We start from the raw sequence: 15309 nt of genomic DNA on the forward strand, positions 1-15309 counted from the left end.
CAGATGGAAATAAATTTTCTAACCGTTTGACACTTAATGTCAAAGGAAGCCAGATAAAATCAAGAAAAATATACGTTTTCAAATTAAATCTTAAATATCTTAAAAACAATTTATTTTAGGTATAGGAACATGTACAGCTAGAAAGTAACGAATTGAAAAACCTTTCCATTAGTGAAATAAAAAAGTGGGTTTCCATTTGCAAAAAATTATTTAAGATAATGTTTTAAGCTTGATTTTCATGCATCCGTTGTGCGACGATACGATGATACGATATTAATTTTATTGGTTGAATTGAAAGACGTTGATTGGTTAGAAACGGTTAACCAATCGAAGTCTTTAAAATAAACCAATAAAATTAATATCGTATCGTCGGATAACGGATGCATGAAAATCAAGCTTTAATCGCTCAATTCCATGACAGCTACTGCTATTATTATATGACTTTTGAACAATTTAATTTTTGAAATAGATAGCCACATGTCTTCTCTTTATCTCATAGTGGCTGTGGCAATCCCTAAGTTTGACTTTTAGGCTATACAATTTTTTTTGACAGGTAATTTTTTTTATCCAAAAATTTGAAATATTTTTTTTCTCAAAAACGGTTAATGGTAGGTATAGAGTGTTTAACATCGGTATTCATAGAATTTTACAGAGAATTTAAGTATGTAGTAAAAAATGGGGGCACCCATTTAAAATAAGAAAGTTGCTGTCAACTTCCGGTATATCCGAAAGTGCCTCCATATTGAAAATATTTTTAATTGATAGATCTCGCTGTAAAACAATGATGTGCAAAAAATCTCCGATCTGGATATTGTGGTTCTCTAGAAACTTCTAATGCACGCTCAGCCTGGGACACCCTGTATACTGTGGTTTTATAAATTTTAGACGTGATGCGTTCACATAAATCACTCCTTGACTGCGCAAGTTATTTGCTAAGGTGAATAATGTTTTCTGTTCATTTATTTTGCTTTATATTTTTGTGCAATTAAAAGAATAAAAACCGACATTATGTTCATAATATATTAAGGAAACAAAATAAATAATAATACATTTATAAAATAATAGTGAATTATGAATATGATACTGAATTAATTTTTGTGTCGGAAAAAAGAAATACCTTCATAAAATTTTTCAATTCAAAAGTTTTATAATGAAAATTAAAGCACCCTATCTTTAAATAACATAGATTTTTTTGTAATTTAAATTTCATAATATAATATACGATATTCTACAAAATTAATAAAGAATTAGAAAGACCTACTAAATTAAAAAAGTAAGCGATACATGCATTATTATAAATAGTAAATTAAAATCATTTTTTTTGAATACAAATTAAGTACTTGTCTAAAACGGATAATGTGGAATAATATAGATAATTTTACAGTATGGGGACTCATATATGTGGATATCATTATTGTAAGGATGAATGTGGATTCAATTTTTGTAAGTTCAGAAGATTCAGAAATCACACTTTCATATTATGCGCTTTTAAGACTCTTTGAAATTCTGCTCGGGAAGACTGATACTATATTGGCAAAATGAATTGGGTAGCGCATATATGTAAATATTACACTTACGTTAACAGCACCTACAGGAAGAAATCATGTAGAATATCATCGCAATATACAACCTCAGGGAACCAAACCTCAAATGCTTCTGGCTACATTAACATTAGAAAAATCTACTGCAGGCGGGGATAGAAATCTTCAACTCTGAGCAGTCATGGGTCTTGAACCATGATTCTTGGTTTTTGTATACTTTCTACAATATTTGCAGCTTCGCTAAATACTGTGGTATACTTTTTTTACCGTAAAGCTGGCATGCATTAATCTTTAACTTGCAGTTATTGTTAAGTCCTGTGCGCACTAGTGCTCTCCAACGGAAGACAAAAATTCACGATGCAATGAAGACTTGTAAGATAACATAAGGACCCCTTAATATTACCAGTATTAATATGAAAGGTTAAATTTAGACTTCAATTGGATTTTAAATGCCTTGTAACTCTTAAAAGGTTAGACCTATGAAAAAAAATACATTCAACCAATTTTGTAGAGAATTTTTTGGGCTTCAATTTTCTGTATAGGGTATTTTTTCGTAGGTGTCATATTTTCCGAGATATAAGCTAAAAACATAGATAAATGAAACAAGTTTAGATTGGAAAGTGCCCATAAGGACAATGTAAACCCTATTTGGCGCTATTCTTGCAACGGTCGCGACCCAAAACTTTTGAAAATTTCGGAGCGGTTCGGCTTTTTCCGGAACTATATCGCCAAATAATTGTTTATTCAAATTTATTATTATTTTCGTTTAATTTTATAAATAAAATACAGTGTGTTGCATACAAGAAACTTTATTTTATATAAGGATGCATATAGGAAAGACCTATGAAACATTGGAAACCGACATTATGCCACGATCCACGATGGTTTTTGCAGTTCACAGTTCACAGCACAGCTTTTTAAGTTTTTAATGCCACTTTTTCACTATTATCACCGGTTGGAGTAAATAAACTTGAATTAAACTCACAAGATAGCAATAATTACTTTGAAAATGGACGCTATAAACACTTTTCGGAATTTCTTTAATGTTAGCAGTTTAGATTTTGAAAGATTATTATGATTTTTGAAGATTCTGACTTTGACAAGAGAAAATCATGGTACAAAGAATACAAGGTATGATATTGCGCAGGTTGGTCGCTACGTCACAGGTGATAACAGGCGCTATTGGTCAGCACGCTCCGCGCGCCAGTTCAAATCGTCAAGATATTGTTATAAACCTGTTTTTTTGTTTATATACCGTCATTGAATTATCGCTAAGCAAGTTACTGTGCGGGGTGTCACTTGTAGCCAGGAAAACAGGCGCTATTGGTCAGCACGCTCCGCGCGCCAGTTCAAATCGTCAAGATATTGTTATAAACCTGTTTTTTGTTTATATACCGTCATTGAATTATCGCTAAGCAAGTTACTGTGGAGCAGTGCATAAGGAGTCGGGCTAGGAAGCGAGAGACCGGAGTTCGAATCTCGGCCAGAACATCACTTTTTATTTATTTTTTTAAATACTGTTGTATTCTATAGTTTAGTTTTGTAGTATAAAAAAAGAACTATTTATTCTGTTGTTTTTTAATCTCCGTTATTAATATAAATTGATTGTTAGTACAATACCTCATTTAATATAAAATAATATTCTACTTTTTGAAATGTATCGGGCCCTAATTGTACCTAAAAGTAATATATTTTTAGTGATATACCATATTGTAAACTATTTAATATTTCAGTCAGTTAAAAAGTTAATTTGCATTGAATAATTGCCTACCATTAAAGGAAATTTGAGCTATATAACCCTTGATGGGCATATTCTGGGTATGCAAATACTTCCTTTAAATTTTGGGTGTCGTTCAACCGATTTATTCTCAAAACCAGAAACATCTACATATAAAAAGAAGCACAGGTCACTAATTCTAATAAACTTCACCCTTGGTATTACTTCCACTAATTATAATAAACTTCACGCTTAGAATTACTTCTATCACAATTACAATATGTTCCTGCATTGGCATTTCTACTTTTCGATGGAAACAATAAACTTCCCAACATTTTCTAAATGATGTAACAATTCCTCTTGTGGTTACTTTTCCATAGATATCCTCAACTCTGTCCTCATGTGAATTCAGAGGCAATGAAAATGAAAATTATTTACCATAAACATCGCAAACTAAAAACCCTAATAAACAATTTTATACCGAATATAGAAATAAATTTAGTATTCTTACCTATCGTCCAAATCCATGTTAATAGATAATTATTATTTTTAAATATATTTTTGGAACTGCTGGTTTTAGTAATTATTAAATTAAACGAACTAAAAAGTCTTAAAAATAAACAATTCTTAACCATAACCCCAAAAAATGCAGATCTCCTGTCAACTTTCTTTATTTTATATTTATTCATTATTTTCCTAGTGACGTCACAGGTGGTATGCGCGAACTGAACGAAATTGGAGCCGCTATCAATCATACCTTGTATTCTTTGTACCATGAGAGAAAATTATTTCTGTTTTTGTTTGTCGTTGTTCTTAGTGACCCATGGTACAAAGAATACAAGGTATGATCGATAGGGGCTCCAATTTCGTTCAGTTCGCGCATACCACCTGTGACGTCACTAGGAAAATAATGAATAAATATAAAATAAAGAAAGTTGACAGGAGATCTGCATTTTTTGGGGTTATGGTTAAGAATTGTTTATTTTTAAGACTTTTTAGTTCGTTTAATTTAATAATTACTAAAACCAGCAGTTCCAAAAATATATTTAAAAATAATAATTATCTATTAACATGGATTTGGACGATAGGTAAGAATACTAAATTTATTTCTATATTCGGTATAAAATTGTTTATTAGGTTTTTAGTTTGCGATGTTTATGGTAAATAATTTTCATTTTCATTGCCTCTGAATTCACATGAGGACAGAGTTGAGGATATCTATGGAAAAGTAACCACAAGAGGAATTGTTACATCATTTAGAAAATGTTGGGAAGTTTATTGTTTCCCATCGAAAAGTAGAAAATGCCAATGCAGGAACATATTGTAATTGTGATAGAAGTAATTCTAAGCGTGAAGTTTATTATAATTAGTGGAAGTAATACCAAGGGTGAAGTTTATTAGAATTAGTGACCTGTGCTTCTTTTTATATGTAGATGTTTCTGGTTTTGAGAATAAATCGGTTGAACGACACCCAAAATTTAAAGGAAGTATTTGCATACCCAGAATATGCCCATCAAGGATTATATAGCTCAAATTTCCTTTAATGGTAGGCAATTATTCAATGCAAATTAACTTTTAAGTGACTGAAATATTAAATAGTTTACAATATGGTATATCACTAAAAATATATTACTTTTAGGTACAATTAGGGGCCCGATACATTTCAAAAGTAGAATATTATTTTATATTAAATGAGGTATTGTACTAACAATAAATTTATATTAATAACGGACATTAAAAAATAACAGAATAAATAGTTCTTTTTTTTTTTATACTACAAAAATAAACTATAGAATACAACAGTATTCAAAAAATAAATAAAAAGTTATGTCCCGGCCGAGATTCGAACTCCGGTCTCGTTTCCTAGCCCGACTCCTTACGCACTGCTCCACAGTAACTTGCTTAGCGATAATTCAATGACGGTATATAAACAAAAAAAAAACAGGTTTATAACAATATCTTGACGATTTGAACTGGCGCGCGGAGCGTGCTGACCAATAGCGCCTGTTATCACCTGTGACGTAGCGACCAACCTGCGCAATATCATACCTTGTTATGATCGATAGCGGCTCCAATTTCGTTCAGTTCGCGCATACCACCTGTGACGTCACTAGGAAAATAATGAATAAATAAAAAATAAAGAAAGTTGACAGGAGATCTGCATTTTTGGGGTTATTGTTAAGAATTGTTTATTTTTAAGACTTTTTAGTTCGTTTAATTTAATAATTACTAAAACCAGCAGTTCCAAAAATATATTTAAAAATAATTATCTATTAACATGGATTTGGACGATAATAATAGGTAAGAATACTAAATTTATTTCTATATTCGGTATAAAATTGTTTATTAGGTTTTTTAGTTTGCGATGTTTATGGTAAATAATTTTCATGTTCATTGCCTCTGAATTCACATGAGGACAGAGATGAGGATATCTATGGAAAAGTAACCACAAGAGGAATTGTTACATCATTTTAAAATATGTTGGGAAGTTGAAGTTTCCCATCAAAAAGTAGAAAATGCCAATGCAGATGAATGTATTGTAATTCTGATAGAAGTAATTCTAAGGGTGAAGTTTATTATAATTAGTGGAAGTAATTAGTGACCTGTGCTTCTTTTTATATGTAGATGTTTCAGGTTTTGAGAATAAATCGGTTGAACGAAACCCAAAATTTAGAGGAAGTATTTGCATACTCAGAATATGCCCATCAAGGATTATATAGCTCAAATTTCCTTTAATGGTAGGCAATTATTCAATGCAAATTAACTTTTTAAGTGACTGAAATATTAAATAGTTTACAATATGGTATATCACTAAAAATATATTACTTTTAGGTACAATTAGGGGCCCGATACATTTCAAAAAGTAGAATATTATTTTATATTAAATGAGGTATTGTGCCAACAATCAATTTATATTAATACCGGAGATTAAAAATAACAGAATAAATAGTTCTTTTTTTATACTACAAAATAAACTATAGAATACAACAGTATTTAAAAAATAAATAAAAGTTATGTCCCGGCCGAGAATCGAACTCCGGTCTCTCGCTTCCTAGCCCGACTCTGCTCCACAGTAACTTGCTTAGCGATAATTCAATGACGGTATATAAACAAAAAAACAGGTTTATAACAATATCTTGACGATTTGAACTGGCGCGCGGAGAGTGCTGACCAATAGCGCCTGTTATCACCTGTGACGTAGCGACCAACCTGCGCAATATCATACCTTGTATTCTTTGTACCATAGAATAACTAACTGAAAGAAATGAAAACTCCTATGTTAAAGCCTGGAAACACGCGCTCGACGCGATCCAAGCGGGCTACTGGCAGAACTAAAAGTTCGCGCCATATTTTTAAATGGACCTTTACTGCCAGTTCATAAGTTTTTTACTTATATTTGGTAATTTCAATCTAGATTATTCATTTATTTATAACAAAACATTTACAAAATAAAAATAATGTATTTCGATACAAATAAATTAATAATCTAGATTGAAATTATCCCTGAAAATAGAATAAAACACGAAAAATTTGTAACATGATTATTTTATTATAACATTTGTTAATAAAAATACATATAACAAATTCAATACTATACAAGTATATATAAAAGTTATCAGAATTTATACGATCAGTTATAAATAATTATAAAAAAAGGTTATAAATTATAAATAAATAAATCATTATATAAAAGGCATATTAGTTAACGTGTATCTAATTTGGTATAACTTTAATCTCAACTTTAATGACCTATTCAAATAGAAACATCTTACAATTCACATTATATAATACACAAAGCCAAGGGACAAAATTGTTATTAAATCTATTCTCGATGACTCGAAGCATTTTTTTTTCAAATAAAACAGGACATATAGGGCTTATAAATAATACAAGGGTATAGAAAATATATAAATAAGTAAATACAAATATATTTTCAACCTAATGATTAATGATTATACTCGTTTAAATAAATAAATGATCTTTTTAAAATTACTTGTTTGTCTTTGCAAATTTGTATATTTAATATTTATCTAAAAGCGTACACTTACATAAATTACTGCACAACCTTTAAAATTAAGCTTTTAATATGTTATACAAATTCTTGATTCGATATAAATACACTTAAATAAAACTTTAAAATTAATGATCTTCCAAATTTCTGAGACAGCCATTTTGTTGAAAGAATTTGTTTTGATTATGAGAAATTTCATAAAAATTATCACAGGGATTAATTAATCTTATATATGAAACTACTTGGCTTTTAAATTTCACAATCCTATCGTCCAAAATACTCTAAATTCGCAAAAATCCGTAAATATTCCCATAAAAACAAATCACAATTCACTTCCACTTCACAGAAACTGACAGACATTGCCAGATATGGAATGACGTTTATTTTTCAATTTATTTTACTGATCTAACTGATCCGGGTCACTTAGAAATTAAATTTTTATTAAATTATTTAATTATAATTGTTTCTGGCGAAAGCAACTTCATATCAATGTTTATTCATAGGGTAACAAAGCACATCGCTGTAAAATTATCAACATTTTATATAAATATTTATATTTTTCAACTACTCCAACTACTCCAATTACTCCACAGAGAATCAAACGAATTGTTAATTAAACTATACTCTGTGTACTCTGTGGATGACTTGATAAAATCATGATGAAATTAAAGTCCCTAGATGAATATCTAGGGACTTTAGATGAAATTTCTACGCAGCGCCATCTATCCCTCTACTGGCAGAAACTCCGCCGTGTTTCCAAAATTCAAATGGCAGTTTCATCCGCCTGCTTTGTACCATGTTAGTGACCGCTATAGCCGCTATAGCAGTGCCAGATCGCGTATAACCATGGTACAAAGAATACAAGGTATGATATTGCGCAGGTTGGTCGCTACGTCACAGGTGATAACAGGCGCTATTGGTCAGCATGCTCCGCGCGCCAGTTCAAATCGTCAAGATATTGTGATAAACCTATTTTTTTGTTTATATACCGCCATTGAATTATCGCTAAGCAAGTTACTGTGGAGCAGTGCGTAAGGAGTCGGGCTAGGAAGCGAGAGACCGGAGTTCGAATCTCGGCCGGGACATAACTTTTTATTAATTTTTTTAAATACTGTTGTATTCTATAGTTTATTTTTGTAGTATAAAAAAAGAACTATTTATTCTGTTATTTTTTAATCTCCGTTATTAATATAAATTGATTGTTAGGACAATACCTCATTTAATATAAAATAATATTCTACTTTTTGAAATGTATCGGGCCCTAATTGTACCTAAAAGTAATATATTTTTAGTGATATATCACCATATTGTAAACTATTTAATATTTCAGTCACTTAAAAAGTGACCATTAAAGGAAATTTGAGCTATATAATCCTTGATAGGCATATTCTGGGTATGCAAATACTTCCTTTAAATTTTGGGTGTCGTTCAACCGATTTATTTTCAAAACCAGAAACATCTACATATAAAAAGAAGCACAGGTCACTAATTATAATAAACTTCACCCTTGGTATTACTTCCACTAATTATAATAAACTTCACCCTTAGAATTACTTCTATCACAATTACAATACGTTCATCTGCATTGGCATTTTCTACTTTTCGATGGGAAACAATAAACTTCCCAACATTTTTTAAATGATGTAACAATTCCTCTTGTTGTTACTTTTCCATAGATATCCTCAACTCTGTCCTCATGTGAATTCAGAGGCAATGAAAATGAAAATTATTTACCATAAACATCGCAAACTAAAAACCTAATAAACAATTTTATACCGAATATAGAAATAAATTTAGTTCTTACCTATCGTCCAAATCCATGTTAATAGATAATTATTATTTTTAAATATATTTTTGGAACTGCTGGTTTTAGTAATTATTAAATTAAACGAACTAAAAACTGTTAAAAATAAACAATTCTTAACCATAACCCAAAAAAATGCAGATCTCCTGTCAACTTTCTTTATTTTTTATTTATTCATTATTTTCCTAGTGACGTCACAGGTGGTATGCGCGAACTGAACGAAATTGGAGCCGCTATCGATCATACCTTGTATTCTTTGAACCATGCGTATAACGGTCGCAACCCAAAATAATTTCGCGACCTAAAATTTTTACGGGCTTTCCAATCTAAACTTGTTGCATTTATCTATGGCTAAAAAGAGTCATAAAAGTGACATTTAACCCCTCCCCTTTACTCGAGCTCATCGACTATCGTCGGGGACTTTTGACACATATCAGCTCAAGTCTAAAGAAATCATTTAAAACTATTTTCAAAACTGTGGGATTTTTTTTTCCACCGATTTCTCTAATGTGACTGGGCTATTATAGTGAGTAATTTTTTAACTATCTCTCAATAGATTGGGAATAGCTGAAAATTAATATTTTTAAAATATAATAAAATTGACAAAAGTTAGGGTGCACGTCATAAAAATCGCTGATAAAAGCTCGTCGAAATTTTGTCACATCTGCTCTCTTATTTTGACTTTTGAAAAATGTCAAATTAAAATTGTAATTTTGTCACCGAATTTTTACATTAATTTTAGACATAATATACGAATATTTTTTTTTATTACACAAACCACCTGATGATCTGCACGCAATATTGATTTTCTATACCTACCCACTTTGTTATATGTTAGGTACTCGATTTTGAAAAATGTTAATATTATTTTCAAATATTAAATTAGTTTTTCAGCTCTAGATATGCTGTTACTTGTCTCTCAAATTTTCAGATTTCTAAGTGTATACAGGGTGGTCCGAATCGTTTACGGGAAACTTCGGCAGCATATTCTAAGTTCGTATACATTTATGTCGTAAAATGGCTCCGGTTCGGAGATTTTCGTTTAAGACCCTGTTTAAATATCCATTGTTTTAATAATACTTAATTTAATATACAGGGTCCGGCAATAGTGCGTCGGGCATCTGTAGCTCCTAGAATAAACAAATTGAGAATTTTGTTTAAGTGCAAACCTAAAGTATGTACCAGGATGTATTTTCGGAAAATATTTTAACTCCTATAGGGTAGCTCAAAAAAGCGTGAATGGATCTGGATGACTTTTTTTAAATAGAACACCCTGTATATTATTGCATTTTTGGCTTCCTTTCAGGTCACTTTACATAATCCTAAGACATGAGTAAATCTATTTCGATAGTTTCAGAGATATTAAAAAATAAATTAAAAATATATATTTTTCAACTCTTCTTAAAAAAAATATAAAATATAGAAGAACTGTTCTGAAATGAAAACTATATTAGATATTTACTTTAGATGGTCTGTTCTAACTTTGCTATAAATATGGTAATCGTAAATCATACAGGATGTTCAATATTTTACGCCAAACTTTCAAAAATATAAAATAATTTTTCTTCGTTTTTTTAAATAGAACACCCTGTATATTATTTTTTTATTAGATGGAGAATTAAAAAATAAACATTTTTTGTATTTAAAGCATTTCAAAATTTTTAATAGTTTTCCGGATACACGTAGTATTATTTCATATGGCGCTTCCAATGGTAAAATACGAGCGAAAAATCATTAGGTAGCTTTGATGAAAATTTACTGTGGACAATGCCATATGAAATACAAAATCGGGAATATCTGTGAAACCGTTCAAAATTTTGATATACTCTAAATACAAAAAATGTTCATTTTTTAATTCTCCATCTATTCAAAAAATAATATACAGGGCGTTCCATTTAAAAAACGAAGAAACATAATTTTAAATTTTAGAAAGTTTGGCGTAGAATTTTGAACATCCGGTATGGTTTACGATTTCCATATTTATAGCAAAGTAAGAACAGACCATCTAAAGTAAATATCTAATATAGTTTTGATTTCAGTTCTTGAGAACAGTTCTTGTATTATTAATATTTTTTTTAAGAAAGGCTGAAAAATATATAATTTTTATTTATTTCTTAATATCTCTGAAATTATCGAAGTATATTTACTCATGTCTTAGGATTATGTAAACTGATCTGAAAGGAAGCCAAAAATCCAATAATATACAGGGTGTTCCATTTAAAAAAAAATTATCCCGATCCACTCACACTTTTTTGAGCCTCCCAATAGAAGTTAAAATATTTTCCTGAAATACATCCTAGTACATAATTAAGTTTGTACTTAAATAAAATTTCCAAGTTTTTTATTCTAGGAGCTACAGCTGCCCGACGCACTATTGCCGGACCCTGTATATTTATTTTAATAATTTATCCATTATTTATTTCGATTTTTTCATAATAATTTATGAACTAACATCAATATTTGAATGAAAATTGGTGTCTAGGTATTTTTTAACATGAGAAATTTCATTTCGATTCCAATATGACTTCTTCTTGTAGGGAGCGCGACAATGAGTAAAACAAACTTTTCGTCCGTACCTGTATGAAACTTCTGAGTGAAAAATATACATTTTCGACATTTTATACGTAGAAAAGACCTCTCGACACAAAAAAACCGACGCGTGATAGTTAGTTGACTGAATTTATAAATTTGGGGTCTTTTTATTTTTGTTTAATTAATCATTCTTTTTCTAAAAAAATATTATGAATCAGTTTCTGTTGAACCTTTGACACAAAAACGTTTTGAGTTCAGTCTAATAAATATTTTGTTAGCATGTTTAATTTTTGTCAATAATGACATCTATTGATTGTTTCGATTCCGAATATCTCGAGAACCTACTCGTAGCGATTTTTACCAAGATACTTTTTTTACGTAGAAAACGGCGGAAATATATAGGGTGTCCCAGGCTGAGCGTGCATTAAGAGTTTCTAGAGAACCACAATATCTAGATCAAAGATTATTTGTACATCATCGTTTTACAACGAGATCTATCGATTAAAATATTTTCAATATGGCGGTACTTCCGGAAATACCGGAAGTTGATAGCAACTTTCTAATTTTTAATAGGTGCCCCCATTTTTTACACTTAAATTCTTTGTATAATTCTATAAATATTGATGTTATACACTCTATACCTTACATTAAGCGTTTTTGAGAAAAAAAATATTTGAAATTTTTGGACGAAAAAACAACCTGTCAAAAAAATGTGTATAGCCCAAAAGTCAAATTTAGTGATTACCACAGCTACTGTGGCATAAAGGGAAGACATGTAGCTATCTATTTCAAAAATTAAATTGTTCAAATGTTATATAATAATGACGGTAGCTGTCATGAAATTGAGCGATTAAAAAATGATTATAAATCATTTTTTTCAAATGGAAACCAATTTTTTTTATTTCACTAGTGAAAAGGTTTTTCAATTCGTTACTTTTTTATCTATACATGTTCCTATACCTAAAATAAATTGTTATTAAGTTATTTAAGATTTAGTTTGAGAACGTATATTTTTCTTGATTTTATCTAGCTTCCTTTAACATTGTTAAGTAAAATGAAACACTAAATCACCACAATACACCAAAACACTTTTACTTTTTCTCTGGACACGCGTTTCGCTAACCATGTTAGCATCATCAGCAGATGATTAAAACTGATGATGCTAACATGGTTAGCGAAACGCGCGTCCAGAGTAAAAGTAAAAGTGTTTTGGTGTATTGTGGTGATTTAGTGTTTTATTTTGCTGTGTAACACCAAAGGCTCCAACCCCCAACTGTAATCATTATTAAGTGTCAAACAGTCAGATAATTTATTTCCATCTGTCAGAAAACGAATTATTTGAATTTCCTATATTATAAATACTGCCTGCCCCCCCTAAGAGTTTAAAAAGTGTATTTATAAAAATATATCTCCATATTTTCACTCTTTAATGATATCTAATAGTTTATATTATTAATTTTATTAATAATATATCGTATGATTGCAGAAAAAAACCGCGCAAAGTTAGCTTGGAAATGATGATTGATAAGATACTGCTTTTTGAACAAAGTGTCACTATATGACATCTATTGTTTTACATCACTTGACGTTTAAAGTCATAGGCTACTCTTTAAAATCAAGAAAAATATACGCTTTAAAACTAAATCTTAAATAACTTAAAAACGATTTATTTTAGATATAGGAACATGTATTGTCAAAAAATAACGAATTGAAAAGCCTTTTCACTAGTGAAATAAAAAAGTGCGTTTCATTTGAAAAAAATGATTTATGATAATTTTTTAATTCATCAATTCCATGACAGCTGCGGCTATTATTACATGACATTCGAATAATTTAATTTTTGAAATAGATAGCCACATGTCTTCTCTTTATAGCACAGTGGCTGTGGTAATCACTAAATTTAACGTTTAGACTATATACATATTTTTGAAAAGCAGTTTTTTTCGTCCAAAAATTTTAATTTTTTTTTCTCAAATACGGTTAATGTTTGGTATAGAGTGTTTAATATCAAAATTCATAAAAATTTATAGAGAAATTAAGTATGTAATAAAAAATGGGGGACCCATTTAAAATAAGAAAGTTGTCCGGTATTTCCGGAAGTGTCGCCATATTGAAAACATTTTTAATAGATAGATCTGGTTGTAAAACAATGATGATGTAGTTCTCTAGAAACTTCTAATGCACGTTCAGCCAGGAACATCCTGTATATTACACTAAGTAGTTTTATACAGGTAGGACAAAGAGCGAACTTTGAAGAGTAATAATAATTATTACTCTTTAAACCAGTTAAAAAATATGTAGGTGGCGCCCTCTACAAGCAGGAGTCATATAGATACCGAAATCAAATTTCCCATATCAAAAAACTCCCAGGCAATTCTACATTCAATGAAAAATTAGAAATAAAAGTAAAATTTGTACATCCTATATTTATACAAACTTTTTTACTTATACAGGGTGTTTCAAAACAAATGCGCAAAACTTCAGGGGGTGATTCCTTGTTCAAGATAAAGGGTAGTTTGCTTCATAAATGTTGGGTCAAAAGTCAACCATTAGGGAGATATCGCGGTACAAAGATGGCGGAAAAATAATGTTCTTATTTTTTATCTTGAAAACGAAAAGAGATAGACTAATGAAACTTTATGGAAGCATTACTGTTATGAAAACACACTTTCTGGTAATTTTTTCACTTTTTTAAAATGAGTGGAAGGGGTTGAAATAAACTACCCCTATCATTCTTGTTAACGAAATTTAAAGAAAAATCTTATCAAACACATGCAAAAAAAATAATTTGGATAGCTTAGTTTGTTTAGAGACTTTTTTTTATCTCTTGTATTTTTTTATAAAACTCACCGATTTGAAATTAAAAAAATAAAATGTAAAGCATTACATGTCAGGACTAAAAATTTTTTTAGATTAAGAATCTAGTGATAATAATGATAATAATAATAATCTAGATAATAACGTATTGCAGTAGGGTAATGTCAAATAAAACAATATTAGAAACATCCTAAAAAGTGACAGCGGCCGACTAGATTTTTTCCTAAAGAATTACAGCTGCCCACTAGATTCTTTATCTAAAAATGTTTTTTGTCCTGACATGTAATGCTTTACATTTTATTTTTTAATTTCAAATCGGTGAGTTTTATCAGAAAAACACAAGAGATAAAAAAGTTTCTAAATAAACTAAACTATCAAAATTAATTTTTTTGCATGTGCTTGATAAGATTTTTCTTTAAATTTCATTAACAAGAATGATAGGGGTAGTTTATTTCAACCCCTTCCACTCATTTTAAAAAAGTGAAGAAATTACCAGAAAGTGTGTTTTCATAACAGTAATGCTTCCGTAAAATTTCATTAGTCTATCTCTTTTCGTTTTCAAGATAAAAAATAAAAACATTATTTTTCCGCCATCTTTGTACCGCGATATCTCCCTAATGGTTGACTTTTGACCCAACGTTTATAAAGCAAACTACCCTTTATTTTGAACAAGGAATCACCCCCTGAAGTTTTTCGCATTTGTTTTGAAACACCCTGTATATTTTTATTTGCAGAATATGTAACCGAAGTTTCCCGAATACAATTCGGACCACCCTGTATACTCTGCAATTTTAATGAACGTAATGTATATATATAGTTCAAACACATTTTGTATATCCTCTGTTTGTTGAAACAGCTAATTAAATAAATATGTCGAGAAAAACAT

At 29.9% G+C, this 15309-nt stretch overlaps 1 protein-coding gene across 1 annotated transcript in view; it reads right to left on the reverse strand.

The window, feature by feature from the left end:
• Positions 1-15309, reverse strand: part of LOC115880573 — a 34245-nt gene that overhangs the window by 18344 nt on the left and 592 nt on the right. The gene's annotated exons all lie outside the window — the stretch shown is intronic.

The sequence above is a fragment of the Sitophilus oryzae genome, unplaced genomic scaffold (assembly GCF_002938485.1).
Source record: "Sitophilus oryzae breed Bouriz unplaced genomic scaffold, Soryzae_2.0 scaffold_1637_pilon_pilon, whole genome shotgun sequence".
Classification (NCBI taxonomy): domain Eukaryota; kingdom Metazoa; phylum Arthropoda; class Insecta; order Coleoptera; family Curculionidae; genus Sitophilus; species Sitophilus oryzae.